At 39.0% G+C, this 16657-nt stretch overlaps 1 protein-coding gene across 1 annotated transcript in view; it reads left to right on the top strand.

Annotated features, from left to right (window-relative positions):
• LOC145980765 (uncharacterized) overlaps positions 1–16657 on the top strand; it is a 703732-nt gene that overhangs the window by 32761 nt on the left and 654314 nt on the right. The window lies entirely within an intron of this gene.

Below are 16657 nucleotides of genomic sequence, written 5' to 3'. Positions count from 1 at the left end.
ATAGTTTACAGATAAAGTGGTGAAGTAATGAAAAACAATTCGCTTTGACGGGATTGTAATTAGCAATGTTTGTACGTACATGGGACTGACTGTTCTCCCTGAAAGTACTGTTGTCGTGCTCATGGATTAATTATTTTACGTTAGGTTAGTAGCTACGTAAATGCACACTGGTAAGCATTAAGATTGAGGATCTTCTTTATTTATTAACACAACATACGTTTTCCTTCTGTGTACCTTAAATGTATTGTAAAGTGATTTTTTATTATGATTTATTCTGTCTAGTGCAAGATCACGTTGTTCATAAAATCTGGGAGAATGGGTTCTAACTAGGTTGATGATTCCCAGCGAGGTCATCACTTATCCATCCAATTTTAGCACTTCGGCCAATTTATTGTGTTCTTATGCAACATATGAACTTATCCAAGAAAATTGAAACGACAGTGTTGCACTATGTAGATATTAAAAAAAATCCAAAATTGAACTCAAGAGTCCGGCGGGTGGTCATCTGATACTAATTGCTTTCTTCTTAATAAGCAATAACCTCACAGTTTTCAACTTAGTAGTTGTTCGTCATCTACAGGATGAGTCAGAAATATTGCTACACGTTTGAAGCAAAATGTACTGTTACTGTACAATGCAGAGGGAAATGGTGAATGGTATATTAAAAACTTCATCTTTTAGTTTCAGATAAGAATCGCGTTGGCGATTGCATACCAGAATGATCGTGAGAGCCGTGTTGTGTACAACAATAGACTTAAACATCAATTTGATGTAAGCAAAACAGTCGTTTTCTCCACTTTCCCACAGTCAACAATGTTATGTTAAAATTACGTCTCGCCAGTCTCAAGGCCTCACAATCATTCTGGTATGCAATTGCCCACTCTTCAAATGTAACTTGGTGCTGCATATTTGGCGCCATCTTGGCTAAAGACATCTCGTGCGCGTGTCTCTTCTCTGAAAAGATAAAATGAAGTTTCAAGTTTAATACACCATTCACCTGTACAGTAACACGCTACGTGTAGCTTTATTTCTGATTCACCCTGTACATATTTCAAGAGTGTTGTGTTACTATTCTTTGATATGCTAACAGAAACATTTAAATTTTCTATGTATCATATTTTCCCGATCTTTCCTGCCACTTTAATCTAGTTGCGATGATATGGATGAATGATGATTTAACGAGAGTGATGAAGTGGCTCGCACAAAGAAACATCCATGACTCGAACCCGCAACACAGGGCCTCCCCGATGGCGCAGTGGTAGCGTCGTCGCATTGTAATCAAGGGGTCCCGGGTTCGATACCCGGTGGAACATAGTGGTTCGGATCCCATTTTAAACTGTAGGTACAGTCCCAATTAGCCTTACTGTTCATAAAGTGGACTTAAAACACGAACTCAATCAATCACATCAATCGAACTCGTTAGTTGATCGCTCAAAGCTCTCGGCCAACGCATTTGTTACTCTCGCTCCGTTATGGCACAACGAACACAAATTTAACTTATGCTCATTAGTTACGTGTCATCTGAAAACATGTGTTAGCAAGTTTGTTTATATTACATTTCCACACAAGTTGGCTTTTATGAAATCACACAGTCATTTGCACAATGCGTACCCGATGGTATAAAAAGTGTTATATGTATATTTCCACTGAAACTTTGGTCTTTCACCGGAACACACACACACATATACAGGGTGTACCAGAAGTGATAGCGCATGTATGAATACGATCCACCACTGACTTGATTGTTTGTCTCCTTGCGCACTGCGAGGTTTCGTTGTCTAAAACTGAACACTGCCGAGCATGTAACATACAGTACAGCCGCGGTGGCACAGTCGGTAACGCGTCTGACTACCATGCTAAAGGTCCCGGGTTCGATCGCCGGCCGGTTCAAATCCTGTAACTTTTCGAACGATGGAAGCGGCCCCGGCGCCCACCCAGCGTCGAATAACATGGCGGTCAGGGGTATGATGCTGATCAAATACCCCCACTCACGACCGGATCAAGAAAGTGTGGGGCGTTACCCCCACAACCCCTATACGCCTTCATGGCGTGGTGCTATGCACAGGGGAGCACTTTTTTACAGTACAATAGTCCTTGGTAATAGAAGCAACACTAATGTCTAGCGAGGTGAATTTTTTAATTCTGTTATTTGTTACTAATTAGGTCTATGGCACCTAATACGTGAAAAGCATACGATGTGTACAAACAATTCGTAATTATCTCGTAAACGGTGCGATTGCGACCCCATGTTTACTGAGACTTTTTGCTTCTACTATCGTATACTTTTCACCGTTTCAGTTTACGCTATCACTATAAAAGGGACGCGCTAGCAAGCGGCGTGGGACCACCCACTCTGGTAGCGACGCGCTGTTGCCGGATTGATCTACTTCAGGATTTTCGCGAGCCCACAGAAACATGAGGAAGGCTGAACTACTGCAGCTCCTTATGTTACACAAACCCCAGTTCCCCATATATCGAATAGACAAGCTTGCAGAAGAAGCGGGACATACGGTGGTCCGTCTCCCGTCTTATCATTGTATGTACAATGCAATCGAACTTATTTGGGCACAGGTCAAAGGGCTGGTAGCACAGAGGAACACTTTGCCACCTTTTACACCGTCTAAAATTTTGCAATTGACAGAACAGGCTATCGGGGATGTGACAGCAGATAGGTGGCGTTCGGCTATAGAACACGCAAGGAAGATTATTTCCGAAGTATGGGAAAAGGAGGGAGTTGAAGAGCAGGAAATGGAGGATTTTGTAATTTCACTTGGGCGGGAAGACAACAGTGACAGTAGTAGCTCAGATGAAGATGTTCCTTTACCAACCAACAATGAAGATGATCTTGGGATAGCGCCACTACAATGGTAGCCGGTAAGCAAAAACAACTGATTCTTTAACTACTACTTCTGTTCTTTCATTCATTTTTATGTTTTTACATAAAGGTAGCTCAACACATGTACCAAGTGTATCATTAATGTTAAGGAAATCGAGCAACTGCCAAGCGTTTCGTTGTAATTTATTGAACTCTGTATTGCCAGAGCCTGTATTCTCATATAGCTCCCAAATTATCTCACTTCACACACCCACATGTGCCTCCCCGATGGCACAGTGGTAGGGTAAGTGTTGTCGCCTTGTAATCAAGTAGTCCTGGGTTTGATACCCTGTCGAGGCACATAGTGGTTCGGATCCCACTTCCAACTGTAGGTCCATTCCAGATTAGTCGTAGTGTGCATAAAGTGGACTTTAAAACACCAACTCAATCAATCAATTCACACACAATTGATTTGTTCTTGATAAATTCTTCTCCGTAATACAGTAACTCAGTTCTGTAAAATTCTGTTTTGGAGGTGAATTTTTGTAGGTTCCTCAAAATATAATTTAAAAACGTGTTAACGAAACGAAGTTGTACGTAATTTGTTTATACGTAATTTGCCCTAATTTTCAAGAAATGCATTTCATTTGTAAGTTCTGAAGCTTCAACAATCGCGGCGTGACAAAGAAGGCAAAAAGAGGCGGCATGAAATCAAAGGAGAACGATTTGCCATAGTGTTGTTCATAACAGAAGACGCATTTTCTTTTGTTGGTAATTGTGATACGATACAACATAAGTAAAAAGATGCCGGTAGCTGATGCTTGCAATGTACCATAATAAAAACACAACAAAGGTTCTTTCAGTGAAGGTTTTCGGTTGCTGTGTAGAGCAGGAAGTTAAAATATTTCATGCTTGCCAGAATGCCTGAGCTTGCTAACAGCTGACTAGCCTGTCCGTGTGTTTGTGCGAACGTGGCAACGTAGAAACCCTCCAGCCACATGGCAGCCAACGAGGAGACAGAATTTGGTCACGTTCTGCCGTTCTGCGTTCTGATTGCACGCCGCTTCTTATCGCGTCCGTACAGTAATGATACAACCTGTATACTTAAAAATGTGTTGTGAAGAACACCGCTGGTATGCTAAGTGCTGAAGATTTCTAACATTTAGAATTTCTACTAGAGTATAAAGAAAATCTTACTGTTGATTGCATTCGTTGTTTAGAAATTTGTAGTAATTTCTCGGCGTCGTAAACTTACTTTATATTTAAAATATCTCGCTATAATTTATGCAGCCTGAAGATCCTGAATTTTTAAGGATAAATTCTAAAAATATAGAAAATAGAATTTAGAAAAAATATTGCTCCAACTCAAGTCCACGGCTCATCCATGTGGTGTAGACTTCATGCGTATATTTCTTGCGAACATTTTTTGATCATAGAAATGTCAACGAATTCTTATTCCATTAGTTTTGTTCTTCCTTGGATATGATTCAATTTACCGAGTAGAAGTAACTAACCTGGTGTGGCTTGTCGTTAAAAGGAATGTAACCTTGTTCTTTATTCTTGGATAACTGAAGGGAGAAGAGAAAAATTGAACCAAGAGATAGAACGGGAAAGGAAGTTGTTCTTAAATATAAGTGAAACTGAAGAGAGAATCAGTTAATTGAAGTGGAACAAGAGAGCGTGAGTTAGAGGTGCATATAACCAGATGAGGAGTGTTAGAAAGAGATAGATATGATGAACAGAAAGAAAGAAAGGAAGGCTTAAAGGGAAGAAAAAGTGATTGAGAGTGAACGTTACAGTGTGTAAGGATAAGTAATTGTATTTCTTCAGTAAATAGCATGTAGCACTTATTCTATACTTCCTCGGGTACAATGAATTTTGATTGTGTACTCATGAAACATCAAACCAGTCCATTTGAAACAAATTGATTTTGTTTGGTAAAGATTTGAAAAAGAGCTCAAAGATATAATCAATAATATGGGTTTCTTATAGGCTATTCAGGGGCGGCTTAAGGGCCGGGGGCGTCAAACCCGGGTGTCCTCCTTGAGTAGCGCTAAAACCTTAATTTTGATCATACACGTACAATTTTTGGAAGAGAGTTGTTCATGGACGTCCGCAGGATTTTTTCCAGGGAGGGGCAAGGAAGGTATATTTTTCCAGGGGGTGCAAACATCTCACATTTTCCCCCAAAAGAGTGTTGTACCCTAAAAAAACATTGCTTAAATTTGAATTTTTGGTGCTAATGCAATAATTAACACATATTGTTTTGGCTAAAATGAAATTATATGTGTGAAATACATAATTTTTGGTTGACTTTCATTTTCCAGGGGGGGCCACGGCCCTCCCTTGCCCCCCATTCCGGACGCCCATGGAGTTGTTATTAACAAACTATTTCATATTAGAAACAATAACACGGGATGGAAAGAAAGGAGTTTTGAAAAAGAAACATAGATGGCAGCACAATGTAAAAGGATATAAATAAGTTATTGAAGGATAACTATCAATTTATTGAGATCAAAAGTATGATAAAAAGATGTAGAAATAGACGTAAAGAAAAATACAAGTGGTTATCAGCTTTCAATAAATTCAAGTCTGTAGTCGATTAATATAAATATACATAATATAATAATTATAGCCTTTGTCTTCATTGCTAACATTTTCTGATTTGAAATTGTAAATATGTAACATGGCTCGCCAGGGCGAAAATTTTATCTTGAGTCGCGCCCGAGTCTATAAGTATAATAACAGATTAAACAGTGTTGGTGATTTGAAATGCCGTCGTCTCGACTTTAGTGGGTTGTGAATGTTGGTACTATGGGTGCTACTCCCTCACCTGTCACTTGGGGCCTATCATTCTTGATTATTTTGACATCGACGTCTAATATAGTCTGGATAATAAACCTTTTCCTGCTCCCACAAAAATAGGCAATAACACTAGGGAACATGATTTTTGCCCCCGTGAAAGTAATGACTGTTTCTAATGTGTTTTGTAGTGTAGTAAGCGAAACTAATCCTCAAAATTCTTCTACACGTAAAAATTGTTCATAATGTCAATTTTTAATAAAATAAAATTTAAGGTATAAAGTATACGAACATTGGAAAATAAGGCTAGATGTTTACCTGGAAAAGAAATGGAAAGAATTACTTCATTCGAAAAGTTTTTATGTAAATTTATATATAAGAGACCGGTACACCACATCGAGGAACTACCAGTTCCAAAACCCCCACGCACATAGGTTGTGCAAGCACCAGATGAAGATACGCAGACGAGCCGTCAACATCAATCAACGTAGAATACCATTGTGACGAACCTCATTATGCAGGATGAGCTAAGTGATCTTATTCGCGATTTAAATTTGGGAAAAAAAGAACCAGAGATTCTTGGTTCAAAGGCTTCAGCAGTTGAAACTCTTTGCGAAAGACACAACAATTTTAATTTTATCGATACCGTCACGAACAGCTTTCCAAGTATTTCACAATGAAAGAAAATATGTGCTTCTGTGTAGATATACGTAGTTTCCTTAATGAATGAGTTCGGTGTTCGACATTCAGTACCCGATTGGAGACTGTTCAAAGACTACACAAAATTAAGTATGAAAGCTGTATTGCTGCATAATGGCAATGTTTTACCATCAATTCCTTTATTCCATGCTCTAAATACGAAGGAAACATACGAAACAATGTCTGCTTTGTTAGCAGCTGTAAATTATAATAAATATGAATGGGAAATCTGTGCTGATCTCAAAGTTATTGCCTTGCTCACAGGATTACAGGGAGGTTTTACGAAACATTGCTGCTTTTTGTGCTTGTGGGACAGTCGCGACACAAGTCGTCATTTTGTAGATAAAGATTGGGGAATGAGGGATGAATATCAAATTGGAGAAAAAATGTGAATTATGTGGCGCTTGTTGATCCAAAGAAGATTCTTCTCCCACCACTATCTATTGTATTTTATATTATATTATGCCTATAATTTTATAGACGTATTCTAAATGTACATGTACAATGTGACAATTCCAAACTTTTGTAAAGTTGAATGGATGCTAATAAATAAATCAATCAATCAATCACTAATATTAAATTAGGATTGATGAAGAACTTCGTGAAAGCCTTGAATAAATATGGCAGTGGATTTCTTTACCTCCAAGACCTTTTCTAGAACTAGACAACAAGCAAAATTCAAGGAAAGTATTTTTGTGGGGCCACAAATTACAAAACTCCTGAAAGACAAAGCTCGAAGACGTCGAGCTGGCAGCGTGGCGTTTCTTCAAAGCTGTGGTGAATGGATTCCTGGGAAACAAAAAAGAAGAGAACTATGAATTTCTAGTTCTAGTTGAACATTTTCCACAGAATTTAGGTGATGTAAGTGATAAACAGGGGGAAAGGTTCCATCAGGACATTTCTGACATGGAACGTCGTTACCAAGGATGATGGGACCCAGCCATGTTAGGGGATTACTGTTAGAATACGAAACGAGAAAGTAGCACTGAATATAAGAGACGTTCATTGAAAGGTCGAAATTTTTTAACTATTCTCAAGTATACGTATGCTTTTGTATTGTTCAAATTTCCTTATCTGTAGCAAGCTAATTACTTTTGACTAGTGGCTGATTACTAATTTCCTTATAAAATGATACTTTATATTATTTACATGTACTTACATGATGTGCAATTCATGGCTCTGTACATTTGTTACGCATATTTCCATGTATACTGAAATCTACCTGTAAAAATAAAATCTTGCGTGTTAGAGCACTTTTTTTGTTATTTTTGAATTCAGCACACTTGTTTCCATAAGAGGCAACTTATTTCGCTCTGGAGGCAAAAAAAAAATATTTCATTTGTTCTCTAGTGTAATTAGGCTGGAGAGTTCGATGAACTAACCGATCTCTAATTACGGACAGGTAATGATCAGGCTGGAAAGTTCATACGAACTAACCGATCACTGATCAGTTTCCCCGCGTCTAATATAGTCTACATTTATACCTGTTTGAAATATTCTGGCACCAGCCATACGTCCATGAGTTCCTCTGAACTAGAAGTTAATTTACCCTGTTGCTTTGAAACGAACATTACACGTTTGGTACGGTAAGACGTTGAATTATTTACGCAAAGTGCAATCCAATCGGAAAGAACACTAAAAGAAAGAGTTTACCATAAAGACTAGTTCTTTGAGTGTGCTTTGGGAGCGCCATCTCTGTGTGGCTACATGCACATGAAGCTGGTAGTATTTTTTTTGTATCTGCTCCATATACTCCACTTTACAAAGTTCCGCACATTTAAAGGCTATTAAAGTGAAACGTATTCCAACGTGACCCGTTTAAAAGGTTCTGGGGCACAGACTCAGGTGAAAAAAAAGAACAAAAAACCTTATTATTTCTCTCTTCACGATGTCCGAGCCTTTCTATTGGGTTTGAAAATCCGCGCATAAAACAAAGGTCTCGCGCCGAATGCCATGAGCGGGAGAGTTTAGCATCGGCAAAGAGGCCTTTGCCCTTCCAACCCATTACAAAGCACCGAACCATGCCTGAGAATTACCAACATGAAGAGGGGGGCGAAGAAGAGATAACGTTGCGCTCATGCAAACGCCAGGTTTCAAAACTCGCACACAGATCGAGCCACCTTTGCCTTCAGATATCTCCTCACTGAATTTGTCGCCGGATCTCTTGGAGTTGTTTGAAACAGGAGATTTTTCGAGCAAACGCGAAACTTGAGATGATGTCGCCGGGATTTTTCAATTTATTTTCTGAATAGAGTCGTCTTGTTCCTTTGTTTTTAAGAACGTGCGCACGGAATTGTACTTTTTTATCTTCAGTTATCCGAAACCGGTGCTGTCTGATTCATCCGGTTGACAATTTAGCTGATTGCAGGAACAAAAGGAAGTTTACGGAAGGATGCCTGTGACATTTTCTGATAAACGAAGCAACCGTACACGTGGTTGTATTTGCCTAAGAATTACCTTCGTTTGCAGGCTTTTCGTTTTGTACCTGTAACCTTATCCGTCTGAATATTTGTTCTTGGTGTATTTCTCCACTAGAGAGGGAGAGAATTCTTTTCCTGGGACGCTCAGTACTGTTGAGCTCCATGCACGTTTCTTTGTAGATCGTATAGCTTTAACACTATTGTATGAGTTTGAAGTTATAATATCGTTATATTATTTAATGGACTTTCTGCTTGGCTTCGCTTTCTTACTGACTGTATGTCATTCTTAAACCTGAAGGTTTATTGCCTGCAGAAACACAAACCTTTCAATTTGTGTCAATCCTGGGGCCAAACGAATCCAATCTTGATAATGCTTGTGCCAATTTCCTTCAGGTCCATCTCAATATTGTCCTTCCTGCGAGCACAACTTGATACTGTGGTATTGCGACAGGCTATTCCTGCACTTAAAGAAAAATGGACGGAGTGGTTACGCATCAGATGAAATTAATGTGTTTCCATTTGAGCCCAGAAATTGCCATCGCAAATTCTGTTATTATGTTATTGGTTAGCTCGTCTTTCTAATTTTCGACATTACGCTGTTAATTGCGGTTATGAAAAATTTTATCCTTTATTGTGGTTATGAGTGAAAGAAAGCAGAAAGAACGTGGAATATGTAAGTGCAGAGCTGAATAAAATACAGAAGAATTATTCATGCAATATGATGGAGAATTCACAAAATGAACCTCATTCTCACGGTAGATTCTATCTTACAATAACTCTCTTTGTGACCATCAGTGGCGTGCTAGGTGGAGGGAGATATGGTCGTATCCTTCCCACCTTGAGCCCTTTTTCATTCGTTTCACACATGTGCTTTCTGTCCTGAACTGTTCGACGCTGCAACCGTGATTGAACCTTGGCGTCCCCAACACTAAACTTCCACTGTTCGTCATTTCTTTGTTTTCTCACTTCACTTTCTCACTGTCTTTATGTTACTACCCATCGTCCAGCCATGTCATTCTTAGTCTTCCTATCATTGCTCTCAATACCCATTTCGGCATTGCAGTTTTGTCCATTCTTTCTACGTGGCCCAATCATTTTAACTCTTACGTTCCATCCCTTTATCATTATAACTTAATTATGAGAGTATAGCATTTCCCTGTACGTTCAAGTCACGGGTGGAAGAGGTTGGACTCCACACATCCACGATCTCGGCTATTGTAGAGGTGTGATCAACACCACGCTCCGGTCGCCTTTATCCCAGGTACCTATTTATTTTTTATTGAGAACATTTCAGATACAGCATAAGTGGCCATTGTTTGCTGAAATTGTTAACAATCAAATATTATAATAAAAAATATTAACAAAAATAAGTCAAGATGGGGACACATAGAACATATATATAGGCAGATAATACGGAACTTACTACCCCTATCAATTCATTGCTACCTTCATATTTTCCTCCACCTCTTCTTCATGTATTCGTATTTTTGGAAGGTGGCTTGTCATTCTTACATTGTTACATTTTCGCATTCATTCCTTGAAGGTCTTCATAGGTTTCTCAAGAGAGTAGTCACTAATCACGTATCTTCAGCATATACTTGGATAATAAATGGATAATAAACCTGTTTTTTTATCCATTTATTATCCAAGTATATGCTGAGGATACGTGATTAGTGATTACTCTCTTGAGAAACCTACGAAGACATGAAGACCTTCGAAGAATGAATGTGAAAATGTAACAATGATAAGCCACCTTCCAAAAATACGAATACATGAAGAAGAGAAGGAGGAAAATATGAAGGTAGCAACGAATTGATAAGGGTAATAAATTCCCTATTATTTGCTTATATAGATGTTGGATAATAAACCTTTTTCGAGCAAGGCCTCATCTCCAGGAAGCTATCAACTCGCGGCAAGCCACGGCACCTAGCGACCTGTTGAGTGAGATGAGTCAAGGCAAAATGGATAATAAACCTTTTCCTGCTCCCACAAAAATAGGCAATAATTAGGCTGGAGAGTTCAGTGAACCAACCGATCTCTAACTACGCACTGGTAATGATCACGCTGGAAAGTTCATACGAACTAAGCGATCAGTTACTTGCCTATATTTATATGTCCCATCAATATGATACAAGTAAAATTATTCTTACGTGTGATATTTATATAAAACTTACTTAATATATCTTTAATGCAGGAAAGTTTCTAAGATGGATAAGTTCTGGAAAAACCTTGCATAAATCCGTAATAGATTTTCCAAGTTTTTCACAGGTTGCTGGTGACAGGAAAATAAAAAGATCAAGTTTAATAGAGCTGTCAAAACAGCTCGCCCTCTCTCTTTCGCCATCTCAAATTTACGGCTGGAGGAAATGAAACTGTTTTGTATGAAGTTCGCGAGTCCTCGGGAAGTCTCGCAGCCAAACACGACAAGAATGGGCTCGTCGGATAAGGGATTGTGGGAAAGGCTATTCTCACAGCGAGCAGACGCATCACTCCGGGGCATAATTTCAAGTTGGCTGCAGTTTGGGCAGGAGACGAGGCAAGGCCTGTTTGCTCTCAATTATTTGTCGGATTAGTGTGTCTTCCTCAAAGCCTGTCCTCATGGGGTTTCATTTTTTGTCAGCTACACTCTGTCCCACTAATCTCTGGATCAGGCGAACGGAAACAAGTCTCTGCGCAAGAGGCTGGATAAAAATAATAATTTTTATTAAAAAATCATTTTTGTTAATTTTTTATTTAAATCGATTTTTTTTGTATTTTTTTTTAAAAAAACGCTTAAAATTGCTTGCATGACTTTTGGTACCATGCACATAGATAAATGTATTTTAGAGAAAGTCATTTTCTAGTAAACGGCCCTGTAAAATATTTGAACAGTTTGATAACCGAATTGCATGTAGGAAGGCCTCAGGGTGATTTTAGCCCCTGGCCTCATGAAATCATCTTATTTGCATTTCCTCGAGTTAGGTTGCAATCGATGTACGTTTTAGGTTTTCTCCACTTCCTTTATTTCTACTGTACCGACAGAAAACTAAATGCATCATATCGATTGATGCACCAGAACGCATCGATTGATATACTAAAGTGTGTTTTATGGCCTCTGCGAAGAATTGGATTCAGAGTTTGAGGTATTTTTGTGCATTTTTGTACATCGTAAAGGAAACACCAAAGTGCATAATATGATGCAAGTAAGTATTTTTTTTCAGTCGAGATGCATTTTTAATACAATTGATACGTTTTGATGCACCTTCTTGCATTAAAGTGCATCTCAACTGAAAAAATACTCACTTGCATCCAGGGTAGATAAAACTCATGATTTTTATTAAAAAATATTTTTGTTTTCTATTTAAATCGATTTTTTAATTTCTTTAAAAAAAACCGCTTAAAATTGCTTGCATGGTTTTTGGCACCATGCACATAGATATATGTATTTTATAGAAAGGCTTTTCCTAGTAAACGGCCCTGTAAATATTTGAACAGTTTGATTAAAGCAAATAAAAAATACATGTAAACATACATTTATCTGATACTGTAATGACTATGGAAATGTTTGTTGAGTGTGTTAATGAAACTAATAATAATTTCAGTAACTTTTCTTCCAGTGAAAATAAAACATTCTGCATGTACTATATAATGTACTATATAATTGTAGCTTAAAATATTAACTTAAATATTTTTATAGTGTTTGTAGCTGAATTTTGGAGATTTTTTAATGATAATTTGAAAAACTTTCAGTTGCCATCTTTATTTACAATTTAATGATATTGACACAATTTATGGTTTAACATGATTAATATTTTGTATATTTTTCTACAAAAAATGTTTGCTATTTTTGCCCATAACATTATTGAATTTTAAATCAAGAGAAATCCTATTTTATGGCTGAAGCTAGTATTTATGTTGTTGGTCATAATGTTGTGCTTTCATTTGTGGATGGATTTCCTTAAATTGTGAATCGACTACGTGATGGCCGATCTCCGTGACGGAGTGGTTAGCGCTGCGTGCTACGACACTAGGGGTTGCGGGTTTGAATTCCGGCCTGCGTGTTCTTTGTGAGTGTACCATCATTAATTTCATCAAATTATCACTCATCCTCATCTCCGCGATTAGCAAGAAGTGGAAGAAAAGCGAAGTAAAGCACACTAAATCACTCAATCGACTAAGGGCTCTGATCTAGAGGAGCTATTAGTGATTGTTCAGAGTTTTGTAATTGAGCTCTATTGCGTAATTCTGAAATAATTCCTCGAGACGAGATAGATACGGCACAACCAATGTAAGAAAAACACCAGCGAACTAAAGTGGACAGTCATTTGTTTCCTCCTCTCTGTCTGGTCTGTATTGCCACACTGGAATGTGTGCTGCCAAAGTATACCGTCCCGTGTTTTGCATGAAAGAACACGTGATTTCTTTCTTTCTGCATATTTCTTATGTATATGTATATTTACACTGGGTTGAGATGAAGGCAACGGGTTTGTGACAGCGCTGCACATTTGGGCAATGCACGGACAGGGTAACAATGCAAGCAGCTGATTACATCACTCACTCTCCCGCCGTTCGCATAGATTTCATACCAAAGGGTGTTCCCCTTACAGTGGAGCTGTCGTACTAACTGGTGTGCAATCACAGCGCAGAACGAAAATGTTTCCCTAATGGTTGCTTTGGGGAAATGTGCCTCCCCGATGGTGTAGTGGTAACATCGTCGCCTTGTAATCAAGGGGTCCAGGGTTCGATACCCGGTGGAGGCACATGGCAAAGTGGTTCGAATCGCACTTTAAACTGTAGGTCCAGTCCCGATTAGCCTTTCTGGGCATATAGTGGAATCAAGCAATGCTTTGTGGAAGGGGAATTTTTTGCCACTTCTTGACCAAGCGGTAGGCATAATTGGCTGTTTGACCGCGAGTTCCTTCGCAGGTAAACGCGGCAACAGAGGGTCACTGTCATAAAGACAGTCTCCGCGCCGGTTTCTGGCCCGGCGGTACTGCAATGGTACGGCTGAAATTGTACTGGTTGCCAAGGGAATGAAAGGAATGAGTACATCAACTTTCTCGATTCAATTTGTTTTATTTTACTGAGCTTTTCTGTCACTTTGGGTTAACCGCGAAGATGAGGATGAATGATGAAATTGATGAAGGGACACTCACAAAGAACACCCATGCCTAGGCTGGGATTCGAACCTGCGACACCTGGCGTCTTAGCACACTGCGTCACGGTGATCAACTTTCTCTGCTGCAGTTTTATTTACTTCCTCTCTCTCTCTTTTTTCTGTCTATCTGATGTTCTCTTTCTTTTCTTCGTTTTTGTCCATCTCTGGTTTCCTCTTTTTCTCCCCCTCTCTCTCTCTCGCCTCTCACTTCTTTTCCATCTGGCACTCTCTCTCTTTCCCTCCTTGTTTCTTTCTCTCTCTATCTCTTTGTTTCACTTTCACTAATTTCCTGCCTGACACTCTTCCTATCCTTCCTTGTTTCTGAGTTTCTCTATCTTCTTGTATTTCCCTATATTGCATTCTCTATCTATGCCGTAGTTTCGTTCTCACTCACTTCCAACTAACATCCATGCGACATATACAAGACTGATGCTTTTTCAATCAAGAAACGATACTGCATCAAATCCTGCCTCGGTGCCTTCCCTACATAATTTTTCGGTACACAAAATCGAAGCGTCCACTACATTAAAGCACAGCAGTAACGACACGTTTTCATAACATCATACAACTCTCGGGTGACTCATAAGAGGCAAGAATCGGCAAAAACTGAAATGTATTTACACTCGTGTTGCTTACGACCCCCCAGCGTGCAAGAATCTCCCCCTCCCTGTTTTTTTCCTATAAGGGCAATTTGCTACTACTCATATTTCGCCGACGCCTCTCCCTGCAAGGATTCAATTTGCTTTTTACGATCTGAAAACTCTCATTGCTAAGTCCACCGAAAGAGGGAGCTGATAGCCGAAAAGAATGCCGGTCATTGCACACAAACGACCAAATTGTGAAGCGTCTCCCCCATTTCCAGCTTCACTAGAGAGTAAGATCTCTCCATCATCTTTCATTTTGTCGCTTTCCGATCTTTCACGGTTTGTTCTCTGGGTCTCCCTTATCGCACAACGCGATGACAACCTTACGTTCTGACGTCATGCCTAAGGTTTGGTTTTCTTAGCATAAATACACAGCAAATGCATTATTTATGCTTAGAACTAAACCTAACTAGCCCTACCTAACAACTTAGGCACTCAGCCTAACAATAAAAGCATTTCCCGGTGGTGTATTTACAAACCCTATAGAGCTGCAGAACCAGAGGTATATAACGCTTTCTTATTGGCTGTGTGCACCGGAAGTGTTTACGTTCCGTGTCCATTGTTCCTTGTTTCTTCATTTACAGCAAAAGTATGGAAAAATTAGACTTGTGATTATATAGTAATAAAGTTTGTAAACAGATTGTCGAAATTATGTTAAGAAATATACGTTTATATAATAATATATAATGTTTAAAATGCTATACGTTGGATATACATAATTTTCTCAATAGTCATTGATAGTTACAATGTGTGCACTGATGTGACTTTAAATAGAAAAATCATTCACTTCAAGAAGAGTTCTGATTTCTGTCTTCTAAAACATTAATTTAAATAATCTTGCTAAAAAAATGAACCTTAGTGTAAATGGGCTTCTTATCTTGTTGGGATGGATATCTGAAAACTACACTGTTAATTTGAACCCTGCCATCTAGCGTTAACTTGAAGAAACGCTGCATCAACTTCCGGAATGGCAGCCAATCAGTAGCCAAATATGGCTGGAGGTTCTGCACTACTATAGGGTTTGTAAATACGTTTCCCGGTGACGTCAGAACGCAATGTTGTCCTTGCGTTGTGCGGTAAGGGAGAGCCCTTGTTCTCTCGGCAAACTTCTTCAATAGTGGATGCTCCTGTGGTCGGATCGGTACTTTCTGGGAATAAGGGAGGGAACTGGTCACATAACTGTGTAATATAGAGCAGAACCTCTCGATTCTTCTCCTCCAAGGGTGCTATAAATCAGGCGGGCGCTCATGGAAAGTGGGGGGCTATCTTCCCCAAGGGCTGTTGAAGGAGGCTTGGTATAGGAATACGGAATGGGAACAGAGAGTCTTCTTCTATCAAAGGGACCAGCCCCATATAAATCTTCGCCCATCCCTCAGTAGCTTGTCCCGAGCTCAGATCTTCATGTAAGTAGCCATGCCAGGGGGCAGGAAAACTTCCTACACAACCCCCTGTATTGGTAGCACACAGCTCCTGAAGAAAAGCTGTGAATCAACCCCCTCCCTGATGCATGCTTCTCGTCAGCGTCCACCTATAATTATCATTTATTACAGAACAAGAAAGACTCTGATGGATGGTTTCTACGTCTGGGATCCGTTCCTAACTTCTGTCGCTACAACAGTTCGAAATGTCTGGGGAAGTTGAGTTTCTGAGGATCAATTTGCAGATGGAATTCAATGATTTCGGAGCCAACACTCCAGCAATTTTCTTACCAATTTCCTATTGATTTATGGTGTTGTGCGTACAGAGTTTTCTGTGATATTAGAGACGGTTTATTTTACGAGGTCTGGGCAAGTTTCGTTTAGATCAATTCGAAAGTGGTCTCATTTGTATACATACAATGGGAATTACAAGACATTGAGTTATTTGATAATTCATGGATTCCTGACACAGCAAGTTCTAAAGATCGATTCCAGCTACCAGTTTGTTCTGACTTCTTTCTTTTCTTTGTGTTGTATATAAGAAGCAGTGTTTCGAAGTAACAGCTACTTTTTGACATGAGTAATTGGGACAGCAACTTACTTACTATTTCTGGTAAAGTTTATGAAATTAATAGTTGATTTTACAATTCCTTTTCTGCACGTTTTAATTTGGGATATCAAAATTACGGTTTGGTAAATGAAATGGAAATGAAATTTTAATA

The sequence above is a fragment of the Lepisma saccharinum genome, chromosome 28, assembly GCF_977018435.1.
Source record: "Lepisma saccharinum chromosome 28, izLepSacc3.1, whole genome shotgun sequence".
Lineage (NCBI taxonomy): Eukaryota > Metazoa > Arthropoda > Insecta > Zygentoma > Lepismatidae > Lepisma > Lepisma saccharinum.
The sequence above is the reverse complement of the archived record's forward strand: the minus strand, read 5'-3'. Positions and strand labels throughout refer to the sequence as shown.